The 20,142-nt window shown below is 38.3% G+C and overlaps 1 long non-coding RNA gene across 1 annotated transcript; it reads right to left on the reverse strand.

Annotated features, from left to right (window-relative positions):
- Positions 1–8,174: 8,174 nt before the first annotated feature.
- LOC128787230 (uncharacterized) lies at positions 8,175–13,189 on the reverse strand. Its single transcript, XR_008430631.1, has 3 exons — positions 13,108–13,189; positions 10,477–10,578; positions 8,175–8,767 (listed from the first exon to the last, which is right to left on the reverse strand). It is a non-coding gene; the product is annotated as an uncharacterized LOC128787230 (long non-coding RNA).
- Between the last annotated feature and the right edge of the window lie 6,953 nt (positions 13,190–20,142).

Consider the following 20,142-nt stretch of genomic DNA (forward strand, 5'->3'; position numbering starts at 1 on the left):
ATTTTGATGATTTTTTAAAAAAATTTTTCAGCCTTCTTGTGCTTTGAGGATTTATGAATTTATTTATTCAGAAGGTCCCTTACCCACTAAAATCCCAATGTGACTTTGCATATTTGAGTCATTCTACTAATATCAGCAAGATTACTCACCATCTGAGAACCTATATGTGTACTTTGCTGATGGAGAGCTCAGGGGTCTGATCTGTGACAATCAAGCAGTCTCTGGGCTACTGACTAAACATCACCTACAAGGATGTGGTCCTTTTCAGAATCATGACCCAGGAAGACCAGCAAATATTCATCTCCAGTTAATGTGGAAGAGAGAAGGCTCAAGGCTGAGAATTGAGTTTACTAACCGTAAACCTAAAAGGTAATCTCTGTGCTCCTAAATGCCTATAGATATTTCATCAGTTCCAGAAAAACATTACCACCTCTGCTACACAGAACAGATAGACATAACTTTGCTTTTTTTATCTGATTATGAACCTTGAAGCCAGAAGACAGGCAGAACCTTCTTGGGGATTTTGAAATTAAGACTGGGAAAAAAAAAAATTCTTCTTCTGAATTGTTGTATGCATAAAAAACCCAACAGCATGATCCTTTGTGGTCCCTATCTATCCTGAGATTTGAAAATTTTTAAGCTGCTTCCCCTAGAGCTCTAGAACTTGTGCTACTATTTCTAAATGCTCTCAACAGTGATACTAAGTTTTCTTGATGAAGGAAATTGGTGGCAATTCTATAGCTTCCACTTACTCCTATAGTTTTAAAAAAATGTTGAGGGCAACTCTCATTGCATTTTAAGGATTTAAAATGGGTCAGCTTTTGGCCTACACGGATTGATGGAGCCCTTTAAATAGGCTCTGGCTATAGAATGTTATTAATCACTGTAGCAGACAAAAAATACATTGTTTCCTTGCTGAGAATAGCATGTTTTCCTTAGCTTATGAATTGATCCCTGAAAGGTTCCTCATGGGAATATGTTTGTTCTTTCTTTGCTTCTTTCTTTCCTTCTAAGGCAAAATGGCTTTAAATTACAGATGTGCTAATCTGTAGGAAATTCCAGAACTCATTGATCCATGGGCAGCATAGGTATTAATCTACCTGGGCTAGGAGACTAGAAGAATGAACGATTAATTAAATAGCCTTGAGATTATTTTTCAAAACAGCATTGTAAGCAGTGATGGGCAAACCTCAAAAGGTTTTTATATTGGATTCAGTTCAGATCAACTTCCTAAATTTCATAGGCTGATTTACTCTTTGGAAGCATACATAGGAGGGAAAAAGTTAGACCAATCAACTCAGTAATAAAAAAGAGAAAATATTTAGAAAATGAATTTTAGTCTTGTCCCTGAGACCCAATACACATTCCGATGTGTACATTTAAATGTATCTATAAGAGAAAGAATATGTGTTTGGACAGTTTTCCAAATATTCTTTAACAAAAAAATGCAAAATTTATTATTAAATCTTATTGTTTCTAAAATTACTACTTGCTGTTTTGCAAAATTGGCAGCAATGTCAATACAATACTTTTTTTATCCTCCTCACAGCTTTTACTTCTTGTTGCTTCCAGTAAATGAAAAGACCTTTGTAAACTGACACGCATGATGATACTGGCAAATCCCTCAGGATCATTTCTTTTGTGACACCAACAAGATAGAAATGCAGAGAGATGTCTGAGTATAGATTTTGTACATCAGCCCCCATGATGCATAAATCGACCCATAAACTGCATATATTCATATATCTCCCCCCGCTTAAGCCCTGTTCATTGTTCTTTGCTTATTATATATTTTGCCAATGCAGTAAAACTGGTTGATGACACAAACTTATTCTATCAGCCTTTAAGCTGAGCAAGGGCACAGTAAAACCATCCTACAATGCAGAGCTCCATTTAATTTACGTTGCCTCTTCCTGAGGCTTGTCACTGTGTTAACACCACCTATGTCTATCTATTCCATTGCTTTTGATCATCTCAAAGGGCAGGAAGGAGCAAGAGAATGCACAAAAATTTGTCTTTTCCAGTATATCATGCAGACATAAAGCCAGATTTAAAGCTGTTAGAGGCTGCTTATTATTGTACTATCAAATAATGGAGATCCTTCCTGTGAAGTGCTTCTGGATGTGACAGCACGAGCACTAATGTGACATTACTTGAGTAAATGGGTGGATAAAACAATTGCAGTGATTTCTGTCAGGGTTTTAAGGGTGGCCTCCATGCACTTTGGTCATGCAGTTTCTGCTGCAGCTTGGCACTGTTCTAGTTCTAACAATAATAGAACCCTCTTAGATCTAACAGCCAGATGGTCAGCAGTTGTGAACTACTTACTGAACCATTCTTGAAGTTATGCCAGGATATCTGTATACACATATTCTTTCTGCAAGCCAGTGCCATAAGGTCATAGGAAGAACAAGGTCAGAAGTGATATGTCTCATGTTTTTGGGGGCGTGCGTGGCCCTAACTGTGGCCACACACAGTTGCTGAGCAGCAGACAGAAGAGGTGGAGATAATAGTTCATAACAAGTCAGCTATTAATTGAATTTTTGAGTCTTATGTTTGCAAATTGTCCATGAACAGACCCTGATTTTCCGGAATGTGTTTGTTACTCAGAATTATTTGCTGACACAGGAAACAGAAACCACAGAAATGCTGGCTGGGGCTTACCCTTATTTCTTAAAGGCTAAACAGAATAGCCATCAACTAGGCGCTTACCATGAGGCCTGGGGAAAGAAAAATGGAGTATAAAGTCAAAATATAGGAAGCTGAAAGATAGAGATAACCATCAAAAAAGAGTTTGCAGCCTCTTGACCTCAGCAATATTACCAGTTACATGCCATAACTTGATCTTTGGCATTAAACACTCTGCTGAGTAGCTGCTTGCTGTGCTACCATCTTCCTGGATGTTTTTTTTGCAGTTGTCTTAACCCTTGGGCTGCTGCCATGCTCCTCCTACATCTCTTCCTCTTGACACATTATTCCCAGCTCTCAAAACCTCCTAGGAGGAACTTGGAGTTCCTTGCCAGATATTTTATGAATAATTTGAAGATAAAGATACGCTTATAAGTGTATTTGTTCAAACATTTTGATCAACTATTTTCATCCACACTATAATTTTTGCCTGTCTCTGCTGCTTTTGTCTGAAAACATGTATGTGTGCAGTTATGCTCTGAAGCACTTACAGTCTGAAGGCAGAAGAGGGTGGAAGACAATAGGGAATAAAACTTCTGTACTTCCTTTTTTGGCATGCCTGTGGTTCACCTTAGAACTTCAAGCCTTTGCCTTGAACCTGCAACATCCTGGATGGCCTCAGACACCTTTTGGGGCCAGTTTGTTAAATACCTGCAATGATGCCCCTACTTCAGTGGAGCACAAAGGACAGTGCTACTTGCTCACAGTCTGCCATTTAGAAACAAGTTTCTAAAGCCATAGTTACAAATTTCCATTTACCATTGCCATAGTTAGAAATTTCAAAATCACTTTCAATTTTTATTTCTCACTCCTTTTCATGTCTGAGAACACAGACTAAATTTCCACCCACCCTTTCCTTTTTTTTTTTTTTTCAATGTTGGACTGGAAATTGTTTCAAGTAGCTCCACTTTTCAGTGCATATTCCTGGCCTAGCATAAAACTAATGGATAGCTCATTTGTGAGAAGTGTAGGCAGAAGGAATGTGATTGCAGGCAAATTTCACTAGGAACTGAAACAAATGTTCATAGAAAGTATTTTCCGGTGTTCAGTCACACTGGCTAACCATTAATTGATGGGAATAAGTGTCTCTAGTTAAATGCAGTATCTAAGTAACTGAGCTGTATAATACACATTGCTGTGTTGCACTTAACATATTGCTTCCACAGCTGAGCAGAGAGGCTGTGTGAAAAGCAGCTTCACAGGTGCAATGCAGGGTGGTCTAACAGGTGCAAGAACCCTTTGAAATCTCCTGTCCCTCTTCTCCCCACCTTCAGAAAGGAAATCCTAAAACAGAAGGGATAATGGTGTGGGAGTTTCTTGTTTACTTGCCCTTTTAGAAAGGATTTAGGAGTTTAAACTGATGAAAAGAATAATATAAGTCAATGTAGTTATATTATTAGAGTATCATACCAAGATATCATCACAGAACAGGTGAATTTTGCCCTCAGAAAATGTGTCTTCAGTTGGGCTCATCCTTAGGTTGGGTTTGCACAGCAAAAATATGATCCCACTTCCTTACTGAGTCACAGGGAAGCTGCCTTGAAGCCAATTACTGCCTCCTGGTCACTTGTCACTGCTTGTCAGGAATGAGCATAGAAAGCCAGGAATATCAAATATACTTATACCCCCTCTAGAAAGCCTTCAGGGCTTTTCCAGTCCTCATCTGTGATTCCATCTCAGGTATGTTGATATTTGGTGATTGATACTAATTAGGTCAAACTTTTTTTTTCCTTTTCCTTGTCTGACAATGAATCTGCCATGATGAAGAAACCTGAAAACAGCCACTGGAACAATGGAAATAAGTTTCTGTGTATAGGAGAAGTGTGTGGTAGTAACTAGAGGCAGTATAGTGTAGCTGTCTGCTTTCTTTTGTGATTTTCAGAGAGAGCTAGACTCATCCTTATGCCAGCTACTAATGTTCTCTGAAGACAGAGCCAGTGGAGTGAGACATGCTGCTCCCCTGCCTCGAGTTATCTTATCAGCTTCTACTCTTGATCCCTGGGATGCAAGGGAATTTCTAGCATAAACCTTAAGTACTCTCACAAGCCACCAAGTCATCTTAAATGCAGAAATTATTAAGCTTCTTAATTTAGAGACTTTATTTCTTAAGCCTGAATCTCTCTCCAGAAAGTGGGTGAGAAAAGTAAAACATTTATTAGTCACTTATCTGACGAAGTTCAGCCTTGCTGTAAATAACTTTTTTCCTTTCTCATGAATGTTTGCCCACTCTCTGCTCTCTCCATTTTTGTAAAAACTTTCCTAGAACTTGAAATTTTAGGAAAAATGTAGTAAAGTGTGCAAATGAATAAAGTCTGGAGTTGTTGTAAAATACATACCTTTTATGGACACAGGCAGGATGATCCCACCACTGATTTACCTCGCAGAACTTCTATGCCTGAACCTATGCTGAGCCTTCTATGGCTCAGCAATAGGACACTCTACATCACCTCAGCTTGCTGGGCAAAACACAATCCATGAATTACTTGGAATAGTGTCAGGAAATACAGTATTCCTGGTCTGAAACTAGTATAGATGGCATCAAAGTATTATTACTATGAACATGAAAAAAATAAATACAATAAATCTGTCACATAAATGACACCTCTACTACCTTAGGGATACCTTCCCTGAGTTTTATGCTTACACATGTAATACTGCATATTAAACTTCCAGCAGCAATGTGCACGTGCTTTGCTGCTTAGGCCTAGTACAGTATTTTCTTTGCCTTGCTCTTTCACCTTAACTTTCCTTTCTTTCTTATTTATTGCACTTATTGTTCTTCATTTCATTCTTACCTGCTCAGATAGTCATCTGACCTAGTTTTATGATAGGGATTAAAGTAAATCCTATAATGTAAGTATTCCTGCTTTTCTGTATTGTGCTCTATCATCTGTGTTTTGCTGGGATTTTGGATACTGGGGCTGGCTTTGGTTCAGAGCGCTTCTGTGTCTCTGAGGCTTACCCCCTAAGTGACTGGGAACTTTGTTCTCTGCGTTCTTGGGTACCCATTATCTCATTCCTTCAAAAGCAGACTTAATTCTTCAACCTCTGAAGATAACTTTGTCTTTAATTATTCAGTCAGAAACTCCCACTGAGGTGACTGGGGGAGGGAGAGCGAAGGTCCCTGTATATTCTAAATCAGAAATGCCTGTTTGAAAGATTTCCGGTTTTGCAGTGTTGACTCGCTCTGGGTAAATAGGCACATAAATGGGAAAGAAGCAATCTCTTAACATTATTGGGTTAAAAAGCCAGCTGAGATTTGTTCTGATGCAAATCCCTCTGCCAGTACAGCAATACTGGGAATGTCTAAGAACATTAAGAAATAAAAGCAAACATGAACATCAAGGAAGAGCATGATCCTTCCTTCTTTTCCACTCTGTGATGATGAATTAAAATTAGAGTTGAAGGAAATCAACAAAGGTTTTGTTAGTGTCCCAGGCCTAGAAAAGGTGTTGGATCATAGGGTGCCTTGGTTCAGCTTTTTATCTGTGTTTTTCTTTGTTTATGAAGCTCTCAACTTACTTTTGTTTAACAGCTGGTAATCAAATATTATGCATGGTGCTGACTGCTCAGTGCTATGGCTGATTTTCCTGCCCTGTCTTGACCTAAGACTTTACTGATCCACACATTCCATTGTAGGAATGCATCTGGATTTCATCTCTCATTTTCACACTTGCATAGTTTTTTTTCTTTTGCGGAGTAATGGCTGTTATAATTGCTATGTGTAGTCTGAGAGGCCTATCCCAATGTGAAAGTTATATACATCACGTTTTCAGGTATGAATTTCTATTTATATTATGTAAGCATGTAGTAGTGGGGTTTAACTATTGTTACTACAGGATTTTAAAAAAGAGAACAACTTGTAGAAGGCAGTGAGTAGGGGTTGTTCATTTAAAACCACAACTTTATGGAAACAGCTAGCTGAAACTGCAGGAACCTCTGGCCAGCAACTTTGACCACACACCTAAAGAGATTTTTATTTTCAAGCCCTCAATTAAAGATAAAACAAAAACAAAAACAAAAACAAAACAAAACAAAAACACCAAAAAACCAAAACAAAACAAAACAAAAAAAAGACTGAGGAAATGAGAGTGATAAGAAATGAGAGTGTGTGCCTACCTGAAGTGTGATACCCCTGAACATTGTGCCTTACCGTTGTGCTGTTGTGGCAGTGGCAACTGCCCCTGCCATCCAGAGATCCAGAGAGTGCCTCAAGTGGTGCTGGTGCTTTTGTCAGACTCCTGCTTGTGAAAGGAGTGTATACACAGATACACTGTCCCAGGCAAGGCAGTTCTACCAGATAAAGGGTGCCATTGAAATACAGGATGGGTGGCAGGTACAAAACCTATGAATGCATTATTTCTTCTCTGCACACACACACACACATGGAAAAGAGAGGAAAACTTGGAAGTACTGTTCCATCAGACAAACCCACAAAGATAAAAAACTGCTACTTTCTATCCAGGATTTTTTTTTTTTTAAACTTGAATAGATGAGATTAAAATGAGGAGCATCTCTAAAATAAACAGCTCTAGTGTAAGCAGCTAACAAATAGGCAGCACATATGTATTCTCTGAAGAATAAGTACAACTAGCATTCCAGCTCTCCTGAGTTTTTAATCTGAACCCTAGAGCTGAATTGCTGCAAGGCTCTGAGCAGACCACTGTGGGATAGATTTAACCTGCTCTCTGGCTGGCAGTGCTGGGTAGTTATCATCTTGGTGTGAGTGCAGGTAGCTGAGGACAGAGTCAGGCAGGCATGTCCATCTTTTATCCCAAGGTGGATGTACTCTTCTGCTTGCAGATCAGAGTCCCAAAGGTTTCTAGTCTTTATAGAACTAATAAAGGACTGGTGTATCAGCCTTATTGCTTGCATGCTTTTTTTTTTTTTTCCCCTATGTATATTTTTGGATGTTTTGGATCAAAATTACTCCCACAAATTATGTGCTTACAGTACTTTAAACAGCTGCATTTCCTAGCCTGGTTTCCTACTACCCATGGCTACTTAAATTATTTTATTATTGTTTTGTGATTATTTGGCTTTGTGGTTAAAGAAAGTCTGACTTTCCATGTGAAAGCCTGATTTCCTCACAGAGAGCTTGAGTTTTCAGTGTTTTCATGTTACAGTATTCTTGACTGAATGCTTATTCTTTCAAAACCAAGTTTACTTGAATTAATATGCATACCAGTCCCAATATTACTGTAATCAGCTTTTTTAATTTCAGAAAAAATATTTTCATTTATATTTAGAGAAATTTATTGATACTTGAACAGTTCTACTGGTGCTAGGAGAGTCCCCAACCTAAAATACATGTCTAAATACTCATACAATTTTTGCTTAAGCAAATATTTTTTCATAGTCAGGCAAAACTTACTAACCAACATTTACTCAGATCAATATATTTTAATTGAAACTAATGGCAGATAGCTTAAACCAACAGATTTTTCACTGAACTAAGTACATTAAATCAATACATTGCCAAAACCTGTGAGATCTTGTATAAAAGGTATTTTTATTCTTAGCTAAATTAATTTTATTGAAAATTATGCATATTAACAGTAATCAAAATATTGACATTCAGACATTGCTCATCAGTACAATCAGAAGACTTCAGAGAAACTTACATAAAGCCACATAAAACAAGGAGTTAATTTGCTCAGGGTTGATTCATTCTCTTTGCTACACACTATTTGTCTGATCTTGGGTGAAGTCCTTAGAGGACTAATTTAGGCCTGGACTTTCCCAGCTGACACAGCACAGTAAGGCAGGCTCCTCTCTGCTCAGCCATGCTCCACATGCAATCACCTGGTGGAGGTGACTCAGTACATTGATTATTCTGGGAGCGTACAACCAACATGGCCCTTTCAATCAAGTAGCTCAAGTTTGGTGAAATCTGTCATTAGTGGTGAATATTGCAAAATTTGTCGACACAAGAGAGAATTCGGCACCTCGATACCCATGGAGATCAGCACACCCCTTATCTCTCCATAGATATATGGAACAAGGACAGCAGCTCTTCTCCAAAGTGGGTCTTCTTTGACTCTAAGCTTTTGGGCTGGGGACCATCTCTGACTTTCTGCTGAGACAACACATCCCAACAGGGTCTCAGACACAGTTATTATGAAAGCAAGCTGATGGTAAATATAGAATTGGAAGAATTGGTGACTTAAGTGAGAAACTGATGGCATTTACCCATCAGCTGGATTCCTATTTTCAGCAGGAGATACACAAGAGCATAGACACTACTGTGCGTAGGAGCAATGACACAAAGACAACTGGGTGGGATGGAGGCTGGCACACGGTCATCTGTTTTGGTATTCAGTTACAATTACAGCATAATTAGTCTACTAATTGCATGCCCAAGTTTAGTAGATGAATTTGTATTTGTAATTACAGCTTATTGAAATGCACTGTGTTTTCAATGCTTGCCTCTGTTTCCATGTGAGAGTGAAATTTTCTTCTTCCACTCCCCTTGTGTTGATTGCACATGCAGAAATGTAAAAGATGACCATAAACCCACGCAGGCAAGTATGTCAGACCCTTGCAAAAATAGCAGCCAAACTGTAACCATGAGTTCTGCAATCACAGCTGTGGGAGTTCCTGGCCTCAGGTGCAGCTTTGTTGGCTTCAGAGCCAACACTGTGCAGTGTCAAGGGCCACCTCTGCTTACAAAATCATGCTGGGGAGAGAGAGAGCTCCTGCTACTCAAGCTATCACCTGATGAAAATGGCCTTTCAAAAAGCAGCCTCTGTCTTCTGCAAAGATATTTTCCAGTTCCAGATGCAGAAAATTTTGCAACTGCCCCAGTAACAAACTCTTCCCTGATCTTTTTCATGTGGAGCGAGTAAGTGGAAACCACTAAAGCAATGTCATTTTTTAAGCAGAAGCACTGTCTTTCTTGCAATCTACAGGGAAAATACTTCCTTTTCTTCCATTTAGTTTCCCTGTATCCAGCTGAGAAACATAAGTTGAGTACTAAGGAAAGGATTTATCCTTTAAGAAGAATCTTGGATGATGCTTTTAACAATGTAAAGCTTTGTTTTTATTTGATAAACCTTCATAAAACCTCCACATTCTTTGAAGTTCTGAAATGGTTGCCAGGAATTTCTGTCTCACGAGAAGGTAAGGTGGCAGCCACATGACATATGTGCAGGATTTTATGCATTCTACAAGAGGTTAGAGAGTCTGTCTCACTTTCAGAAAGATGCCACTGTATTTATAAGATAGTCTGTACCAAGGGAGAATCAAACTGAAACTTGCAGTCTGTACATTCTGTAACAGTTTGCTTTAATTAAAGTTAGACATGTTCTTAAGCAGAACTCCCAATCAAAACATAGTCATCAAACTTTGGGGAAAACAGATAATGGAGTAGTACTTTTTTCTTTTTCTTTCTTTCTTTCTTTCTCTCTCTCTCTCTCTTTTTTTTTTTTTTTTTTTTTTTTTTTTTTTTTTTTTTTCTTCCTTTTGGTCTAGCTTCCTTTAAAAATAAAAGAATTGATTGCACAAAAACTTGGTGCTGACAACTGGGGAGCTATGGACTCAAAGTTCCTTGAAAACTAAGTAGATGGACCATACTATTTCATTTTCTATGTATCTATTCCCCATGATTTATGATTCCCACAGACCAAGATCTGAAAACTCAGGCCAAAATGCTGAAATGAAGAGCAGAGGAAGTAAACAACATTGACATTTCAGAGTAAAACCCTTTCAAGCTCAGTTATCCCTATTGTTAAGGAAGCTACTGATGTAAGGGAAACTTTTGGAATGAAAAGAAAAATAAAAAAGTACCTTTTAGGAGGAGCATGAAGCTGTTGATTTTTTTTCAAGAAATATATTCAATATCTTATCTCTGCTCTTGCTTGGTTCAGCAGAGATCTGGAAAGTTAGTAACTGGGGAAAGAACAAAAAAATAAATAACCACAAAAAGCCCACCCCAAAGCCACACCCCAAAGATAAACAAACAAATCTCAAACCAAAAGCAAATTTCCACAGATTTCATAGACATCACAATTGGCAATTTTAATCTGAATGTGGTTTGTTCCTTCTCTGCATATCTTTGGTCAACAGTGTTTCAAATGGGAGAAAAAATATTGTCTCATTCAAGTACTGTGAAATAGATGAAAGTATCTGAACGAGGAGGCAGGGCTTGTTTTGTCATCTAGCCTTGCCTGTTATACTGTTTAGGTTCCTACACACTTTGGAGTCCTAATTATTCAGCCAGACCATAGACCATATCCTTTAAATAAGTAGCAATATCCATTTAACAAGTTCCTTCACAACTTAACAGTCAAGTGCCATTACCTATTTAACAAGTAAGTTAATTGAGATGTTGGATACAGCACAATCCCCTTGTAAATTCAATTAATCCCTCACAACCAGCTCAGACTTGCTGCACTTCAAATACTTGCACAGAGATTTAGAAAAAGTAGTATATTTAGTGAGAAGATGAAAGGGAGGGAGAGATGACTAGTCTCTGGCTTTGGCTAGTGTTTGTAAAATTGTCATTATACTTAACAATTTTATGCATTTCATTGTGTAGGATACACTGTCAGCCCGAGCATCTGAGTATCTCATTCAGGCACATGCAGTTTGCACCTGTGTCACTTGTAGTTAATTACAGTGGTACCATGTGGATGGATATATGTACAAAGCTTTGAGATAAAAAATATAAGTTCAGACTTCGTTAATTATTACCAACAGATTAGGAATGCTTTGGTTGATCTGATTTTGTGGGGTTTTTGTGGTATCTCTTATTTTTAAGGCAGTCTGTAAAATATAAGCTCTCTACCTCACACATAACATATTCTGTCTTGTTGGTTAGTCTAAACAAGAGTTGAAAAGAGAGAAGTCTTGCTAGCACAGAGAATCAGCACTTTTTAATTACCCTATTTTGTGGTACAAGGTGGGTGGGTGAGGTGACCTACAGCAGGAAGTCAGCACTTTTTGAGTGAGTACCAGCATATTTTTGCATTTGTTTGCTTCAGCCTTCTATTCTCTTTCAAATGGATCAAGTTCCCTTTCCTTGGATCTTTAGCTTTGTCCATTAGTACATCCCCAAAGAGTATTTTATCAAACAAAACAAAACACCTTGAAGACAATCCTAAGTTTTTTGAGAGTTATAGCCCATACTTTGTTTATGTACAGTGATTATTTATTGAGTTAGCACTCCCAAAAGGCAGATCTGGATACCAGAAAAATGCATTAGATAATTGCTAGTTGGTTTGCTCTCCTGGTATTTTGTGGTATTTTATGCTGTCTTAATGGCATCACCTGAGATTCTTTGGGCACAAAAATATTTTAAACTGTGATCTGTGATAAATTTTCAGGAAGTGCTTTTCACATTTGCATAGAAAGAAGTTCTGTTGAAAATTTTCTTATGTGCAGGTTGTTGCTATGGATAACATACTAACAAATGGCTTTACAAATCTTAGAGCCATAAGAAAGATCAGGCAAAGAGATTATTATAAGCCTAACTCCTATAATGAACAACTGTTTGCATTTAATTTTTCCTTACTGTATTTTGAAAATAGAAAATATTTTGCCATGTGATGCTTAGAAATATTTTCTTAAGTTATGTTCTCAGTCAGAGGTTTGCTAAGAATCACATCTCTCTTCAAATATCACTCTCTTTAGAAACCTAAGAAGGACTCCTGGGTTTAGAATATGTTGACAAGAATAAAACCACATTGAAAAGCTTAAAGGTTCAATAACACCTAACTCACTTCCACTATAAGCAGATAAATATCACCTATGAAAATGTCAACAGCTACAAATTCAATAAATAAAATACTATATAATTTTCATGTGTCCATGAGAGAGCATGCTGTCAGCACCTGAGGGAATCAACAAAGCTTCAGGTGTTTTGAGATCTGATGGCTAAGGAAGGCTAGCTCATCTTCTGAAATGGTTTTAGTAAGAACAATGGTGGAATAGCACAATAGATTATTTAGACACCAAACTGATGCTATCAATGATTTTTCATTACTCTATGCTCTACACGCCTCTTTTGGAACCAATGCTGACCACACAGCTTAGTATAATTGAGAGGCTGAGCTCTGTTTCCATTTGATATTTTCCCTGCTGTTTCAATGATAATATTCACATACAATAGGAGGAGATAATAATACAAAATCTATATTACTCTCAAAACCATCTTTTGCTGTCTAAATCCATTGTACTCTTCGAGAGCTAGTTAGCTAATTATTAAAACAATATCTAAAAATAATCAACTTCCACAAAAATTGGCAGGCCAAATTCAGTTCCCATTCATCCCCAGACAGCACCAGTGCATTGTAGCATATGAAGGAGGATTATAGAAAACAGTGTCAAATTATTACTTTTCAATAGTGGATAATTCTTGTGTGGGCTGTAGGAAATAGCCTAATGCCTTTACTTACAGACAGCCATTACATTCCTTACCCACTCTTTATCTTGTTCTTTACTTGCCAGATTCAAGCACAGCGTGTGCTATAGGAGGACCAGGGTATCCTTGCAAGACCTCTTTCATCTCTCATTGCAGATAGGATCTGGCAAAGAAGGAGTACCACATTATTTTAACACAAAGACAACTGTCACATTATTTCCCCAGTGGCCAATCACCCTGCAGGGGACAACTTCATCTATATTGTACCTGCTTAACATACTTCATTAACTCTGTCAATTACCAGCTACCTCAGCACCTTTTCTGTTGGCATTACACAATTTATTCTTTCTATGTCCCAAACAGTACCACAGCTCCTACTGCTTCATAATCCAAGTAAGGAGATATTAATCTTAGAAATGTGTATTAGAACAATTAAAATAGATTTTCAAGATGGTTTATGGCTTGGTTTTTTGATGGTGTTCAGGACCTACTACTATTTTTGAATTTTAAATATAAGAGAGAGTTCCCTCTAAAAAGCAGACACATCTTTTAGAGGGAACTATATCTTTTTTTGACAGAGACTTTTCATAGAAGCTTTCACTGCCAAGTATAGCAGCAAACTTTTCTAGTTTAACATACTCTTTCAAGATAAACTTTAAAGGAAAATAAACAGAGACTTGACTTTAGTCACCTCATTGAGGCTTGCTAGGCTAGGAGCTAAGGAGCATATTTATCCTGGGCTCTTTCTGCAGGCATTGGAGACAGGCTCGCCATTCTGAATAGAAATTCTGCCCACCTAAGCCAAACTATAGTCACTGACTTGTGTGAGACTCTGCTCCTCACCACAGGCCTTAGTTGTTTTTTCATTGAATGTGTCCTTTAGAATTTCCTTGTGAGAAGCAGGACTTTTGGTTCAAGAGTCAGAGACAGTTCAAGAGGCTGGTGTTTTGGGTGGCTGCAATGGCCAACAGAAAAGTGGGGCTGGATGAGGAGCTGAAAGTCTGGGGAGGAGAGTAAGGTTACATTAAGATTGAGTCTCTAAACTCAGGAACAGGTATGGAACGGGAAGAAAGGGGCTTGAGAGTTCCAGGGCAGCAAAGCTGTGGGAGTCTCCACAGAACAGAAGGTGTAAAACTAGAAGGAAGATTTGTTTGAGCTAGCACTCAGTGTATGCAATTGTCTACTTGAATATGAAGCTCTGCTTATGCTAATCAGCTTCAGTGAATGAGCCCAGATCACCAGAGAAAGGAGCATGGGGGGGCAGTGTTGGGTACAAAAGGGTGACACTCACAACTGCACAATTCCACAATTCCCCACCACTGCTGTGGGGCAAGAACAGAATTACAGAACTTCTTCTTACTTCCCTCCCTTGCCCTCTTCTCTTTCTCTCTTTTTTTTTTTTCCCTTTTCCTCTATCTGGAGTACAGCAGGTTTCTTCAAAGGACATTTTTGAAACTAAGAAAACCTGTATTTTCACAGAAAAAAATCAAACAGTAAATGACCTAATGCCTGCTACAAAGACATCTGATTAAAGCAAATTCAACATACAGTTTAGAACAGACTAGCATCAAACGTTCTGAAAGGGAACAGATGAACCAAGAAAATTGAAAGTCAATGGAAATCCTAAATACCTCCTGATTACATGGAGTTTTCCTAGTCATTTTTCAAAAGGAGCAAGGGACATCTGATCACTCAGCTCCTGCTCCAATTAGGTTGAAAGGCAAATCCTTCAGAAAAGGGAAGTATGGCTTGAGGTTACCCATTGCAATTGTGGAGTCTGTTGTGAAGTTGACAGTTTCTGCATGATTCAGCTTTCCAAATGAGTATTTCTTCCAACTGAATATTTTTTGCTGCTTCTCCTTTTCTCTTCGTGTTTTCTTTTTTTTCTACCTGAATCAGTATGCTTCCTCCAGAGGTAGCTGCTGCATACTTCTGCAGGTATTGATCAGGGCAGTGTCTCTGATCGTCTGGAAAGAAAATGACATTACCTGTCATCTTTTCCCATGCTACAGAATTGTAAAATATGAGGTTTCAGTACATCAATTAGCTTCAAAATACTATAATTGCATATGAAGAAATAGCAGATACCTATTGCCATATGCTACATTTTTACCTTCACTACCCTTCAAGACACCTCTGAGGGCATTACAGCATTACAAATACAGTTGGAATGTATGTATAGCCTAAATATGTAAGGAAGAAAGGTGTCCATAGTGAGGATTGTATCTGCAACAAATGAACTCCTTTTTTTTAACGCTTCCTTACTTAATACTGCTGTCTGGACTAAGATTCCTTTTAATATTGGTAGGAAAACCAGTCAAAGTGAATTCTCTAATTGCAGTAAAAAAAAAACCTTGTGATTCTCTCATGTGCCCATGACTTGAATTTTTGAATTAATGCAGGAAGGGTTTAGGGAGTTGCAATACACCAAACTACTTCCACTTCTGTAAAAGCTGTTTGTTCACAGCCAGGTGTAGTACCTTTCTTTTCTTCCTTCTTTTTTTTCCTCCCCTTAAATAAAAATGAATGCTGTGCAAACACCAGCTGACTCCTTTTTAATCTGTCAGCATATTCTTTACATCTGTGCATAAACATTATTATCACAAACTCAGAGTGTTACTGCAAAAATTATCAGAGTCCTCAAAATGTACTCTCTGCAGTCTCCATTGGAATACAACTTTAATGCGTTAATGTGAGAACAAGCAAGCTCTAGGAGAAAAAGAAGAAAGACTTTTCATTTTCACAGAAGGTTAACCAGGGTTTCCTTCACTATCATGTGTATGCACAGGGTAAATATTTTGTACTTAGTACATATTTTCTTCTGATATATAGTTGGCCTCAATAATGTTTCTTATTGTGCTCACTTAAAATATGAACCATTGATGAAAAGACATGGTCTGAGGGAGAATGGTACAAGACATGGCATCTTTTCAGAGATTTTTAAAGATTACCTTTTAGAATGGAACCTCTAGCTAGGTATTAGTGTGCCTGTATGTAGGAAAAAACCACAGTCATATTTTTCATGTTTATAGGGATGACCTTTTATGTTATAGTACAATGCTTTGAAGCACAGTTATTTTAATTGCTTTATATGCCTACTGAGACCATTCTGCATGTCACTTTGTTATATATAGCACCAAGTCACATATGTTTGGTCAATGAATCTTTTGCTGCCTTGATATTTATGTTAAACTCTGAGCAGGAGTTGTGAAAACGTATTCTGGGTTTTGCTGTTGGTGTTTTTTTGTTGTTCAGGTTTTTTACTGTCACTCCAGCTATATACCTAATGAGGTGACAGGAAGAATTAAAAATGACAGATTGTTTTGGCTGCAGTGGGGCTGTCTGAGCTGTATTTTCCTGTAACATAGCTCAATAAACCCAGCTTGTGGAAAACCCTCTGCATGTGATTTGTTGCTGCAGCAGGGGTCTGGGTGGAGGTTTAAGGAAGGGCAGCAGCTGGGCCGGGCTGCATGGATGGGGACTTGGCACCCCATGGCACCGACAGCTCTGGGGATGCCCAGGGCTGCTCCAGCCACCAAGTGCTGCTCCCAAAACCAGCTAATTAGAACTTGTGAGGGTTGGCTACGGCACACTTATTGCTCTCCAAACACTTTTTAATGCTATAGCTGTCAGTCCATAATGCTTCCCAAGTGTGGTGGCTCCTTCTGCAGACGGCCCCTCTGAGCTGGGAGCCTGGGAAGGCGGCGGTGGAAAAGAGCCATTGTGGGGATGCGGGGCAGCCTCCGTGTCTGTGCCAGTAAACGCCTCAGCATCCACCTGCCATTTGGCTGCTGTGTTCCTGGTGGGAGAATAAAGGGTATCAGAAGAGATTCTTAGGACTGAATGGTTAACTACAGGTGTTAGACTGAGAGCTGGTGTAATTAAGAAAAAAGATCTGTCATTTCACAGACTGTGCAGAATAAATTCCAGATATCCACACATAATCTTTTGAAGTGCCTCTATCTCCAGAGCCAGAAAGGGTGACCAGAGCCAAAAGGGTTCAGGGTACCCTGAACCCAATTATGTACTTTCTGATTATCATATTTTTATTTCTCAAGACACAGGGCTAATAAGAAAGATCAAAAAATGTTTGAACCAGAGAAATTTCAAATGTCAAGAACTAGTTATTCTCACAACAAGCTCCCAAGTCTTGGCAATGTAAGCTGTTCTCTGGTTTGATTCCTCTTGGGGTGTGGAAATGAGGGACTAGGAGATTTAAAGTGACTTTGTACTCTGGAATCAACACATGCTTTCAAGACCTGCATTTGACACTGGTTTTGAGGTGGTTTGTTTCTTCTTATTTTATTTGGTTTTATTTTATTTTATTTTTGGAGTTCGGGATGGTGGAGTGATGTTGGTTTGATTTTTCTTTTCTTTTCTTTTCTTTTCTTTTCTTTTCTTTTCTTTTCTTTTCTTTTCTTTTCTTTTCTTTTCTTTTCTTTTCTTTTCTTTTCTTTTCTTTTCTTTTCTTTTCTTTTCTTTTCTTTTCTTTTCTTTTCTTTTCTTTTCTTTTCTTTTCTTTTCTTTTCTTTTCTTTTCTTTTCTTTTCTTTTCTTTTCTTTTTATATTGTTTCCCAGAAAGAAAACTGCAGAGGGATTTCAGGGAATTTCTGTTCAATTTTTGGATCAGAATAACCCAATCATGTAGGAGTCAGCAGGAAGAATGAATCCAAAATAAAAAATACACATCAGAAATTTACTTTAGAAGGAAAAGGAATGTTGCAAATAAAATGAGCAATAAAAGGGTGAGGGCAAAGAGGTGGATTCCTCTGCAGTAGGAAATAAAACAAAATTCTGCTTTCGAAATGATTATTTGAAAAAGGATTCAGAAGGTACCTAACTTTAGCCTCCTTACAGCTCCTCATATTCAAGGAGCAGTGAACATGTGGATGTTAAGGAAAACCATGTGGTTCCCCATGGATGATCTGCACATATAATTTCCTACAGGGGAGAAAACAGCTTCAGCTTGTAGGTCTCTGGTTTTTGGCAACAAGACATAAAGGTAGGTGTTGTGGCCTGCTTTCTTGAGATGCTGAGCAGCTGTAAATTCAGGTGAAGTCAGAGGGGCTGTACAAACCAACCCTGTATTTTCAGAGGCAGAGCTGGTTTGGTTCTTCATTCTCCAACTAGCTCACCAAGAGAACTGCCACAGAGCTGCCAAGTGTTCCACCCTCCCAGCCAGGGCTAAAGTGCTGCCTGTATCAGACAGAGGATGAGGATAATTAACAGTAACAGCTCTACAATGAGAATGGAAGCTTTGCTCCAATCAGGGCATGGGTGAAAAAGAGTAAGTGAGAAAAATTTAATTTGAAGCTTGTCCCTAGGCTGGCAATTGAATTCGGTAGTTACTTGGGTCTCAGACAAACCAGCCAATTCTGGAAAGTAAAAACGAAGATGGAAAAATACTGCAAGTAATCATGCAAAGTAGAATTCTGAGGGGGAACAAAACAAAACTGTTTTCACTGAGATCAATCATGTTAGTTTCTGTCCTTTTTTTTTTTTTTTTTGTCCTAATTATCAGTGCCAAGCAGGAATCACAGATTAGACACTATTGAAGCTATTTTTAAGTTTAGCTTATTGAAACCTGTTCTTTTCAATGAATCTGCTCAGAACAAACTCAGCTTTTAGATTCTCTGCTATATTGCTCACAATATCCTGAAAGGAAAGGAGCAGATGCAGATAATTCCTCTTGAGACCAAGATCATTGCAAGGAGTTCAGACACTCACATGCACACATAAAATTAGGAATTTAAAGGTGGGGTGGAGGGGATCTATTTCATGATTATGCAAAAAATTTGCTGCTTGTTTTTTTTCCCCCCAAAACTCTTTGGATTTGGGAGTCCTTTTCTCATTGTGAAGGGATGACAGGCTAAAGGCTCCTTTTGCTCTAATGTCATTTGAATCTGGGTATGGTTTTAAGGAAATTACATGCCTGGGCATTTAGATTAAAGTTTCACCCAGAAAATGCTGTATCAGGGTGAGGAGGGATTTTGGACCATGCCTCCTGGCAAGGTGGCAACCCAGGTAAAATCTCTCATGACAGCTGGCCATGGTCTGTCTGTCAGGCAGTTTGTGTGGGAGGGAGAAGTAGAAGGACCAGGAAAACAGGAACACTTTCTTTGAAGGTTATTTGTTTTAATATCAATTTAATCTACTCTAGGTTTAATAAGAAGAGCTTGGGAAAGAAAAGGTATTAGAAAGGGAGAAGAGAAAGACAGGCAGAGAGAAAAATATGCTGAGACATATTGGAGAACACCGGGAAATATGAAGATGACAACTAGACCTGATGCAAAATATAAAGCAAGCATAGCAAGTTGCAAAATGATACAAAATAGGATACAAGAAAGGCAGATAGAAAAAAGATCTGAATTACCAGACATGTTATATGCTTCTATGCCATTCTCTGTGCCAAACTCTTCACATCCATAAAATGCCCATCTTTTGCAAAAATACACTTTTAAGAAACTATGGTACACTAAATGCTAACCTTCATTTGTGGTTGTGCTCTAAGAGGATAATTCTTTGTCTCTGTTAGTTGTTATGACAGTCAAATAAAAGTGGATCTGTGGAGTGGACCAGTGTGCATTAAAGACCCATTTCAGTCAGATCTGCCCGGAAAAGTTGTAGTCCAGCCCTGTGGGCTGAATGGCCATTCCCAGTTGGAGTGCACTGTGTGTTCTTACAGGGTGTATCTCTCTCCCTCTTTAGCTTCTTATGAATAAAGCTGGCTTAAGTGATACATATCCACTGAACATTGTAAGATGTGAGGCACAGTAACTGGGAATGGCAAGACTCACATGCCAATGCAGACTTTCTACAAGAAGTTAAATAAACATCTGTATCTTTTCCAGGGTACAGCTTGTATAGCTGTCAGTAAATCCCAGATTCTATGGTATTGTACAATGCTACTTCATGTCACATCTTGACACTTATTCAAGATCTACATTATGCTTGTGTAGCATAGGTTCCAAAAGGTTAGTGTATTATTAATGAGATAGTGGAAATGCTCTAGAATCAGCTTTCATCTAAATGAAGGTGATGATGTTTATCTGTACCCTTTGTATTCATTGTTGTCTTGAGTGCACAGTGCT

This window comes from Vidua chalybeata, chromosome 4 (genome assembly GCF_026979565.1).
Source record: "Vidua chalybeata isolate OUT-0048 chromosome 4, bVidCha1 merged haplotype, whole genome shotgun sequence".
Lineage (NCBI taxonomy): Eukaryota > Metazoa > Chordata > Aves > Passeriformes > Viduidae > Vidua > Vidua chalybeata.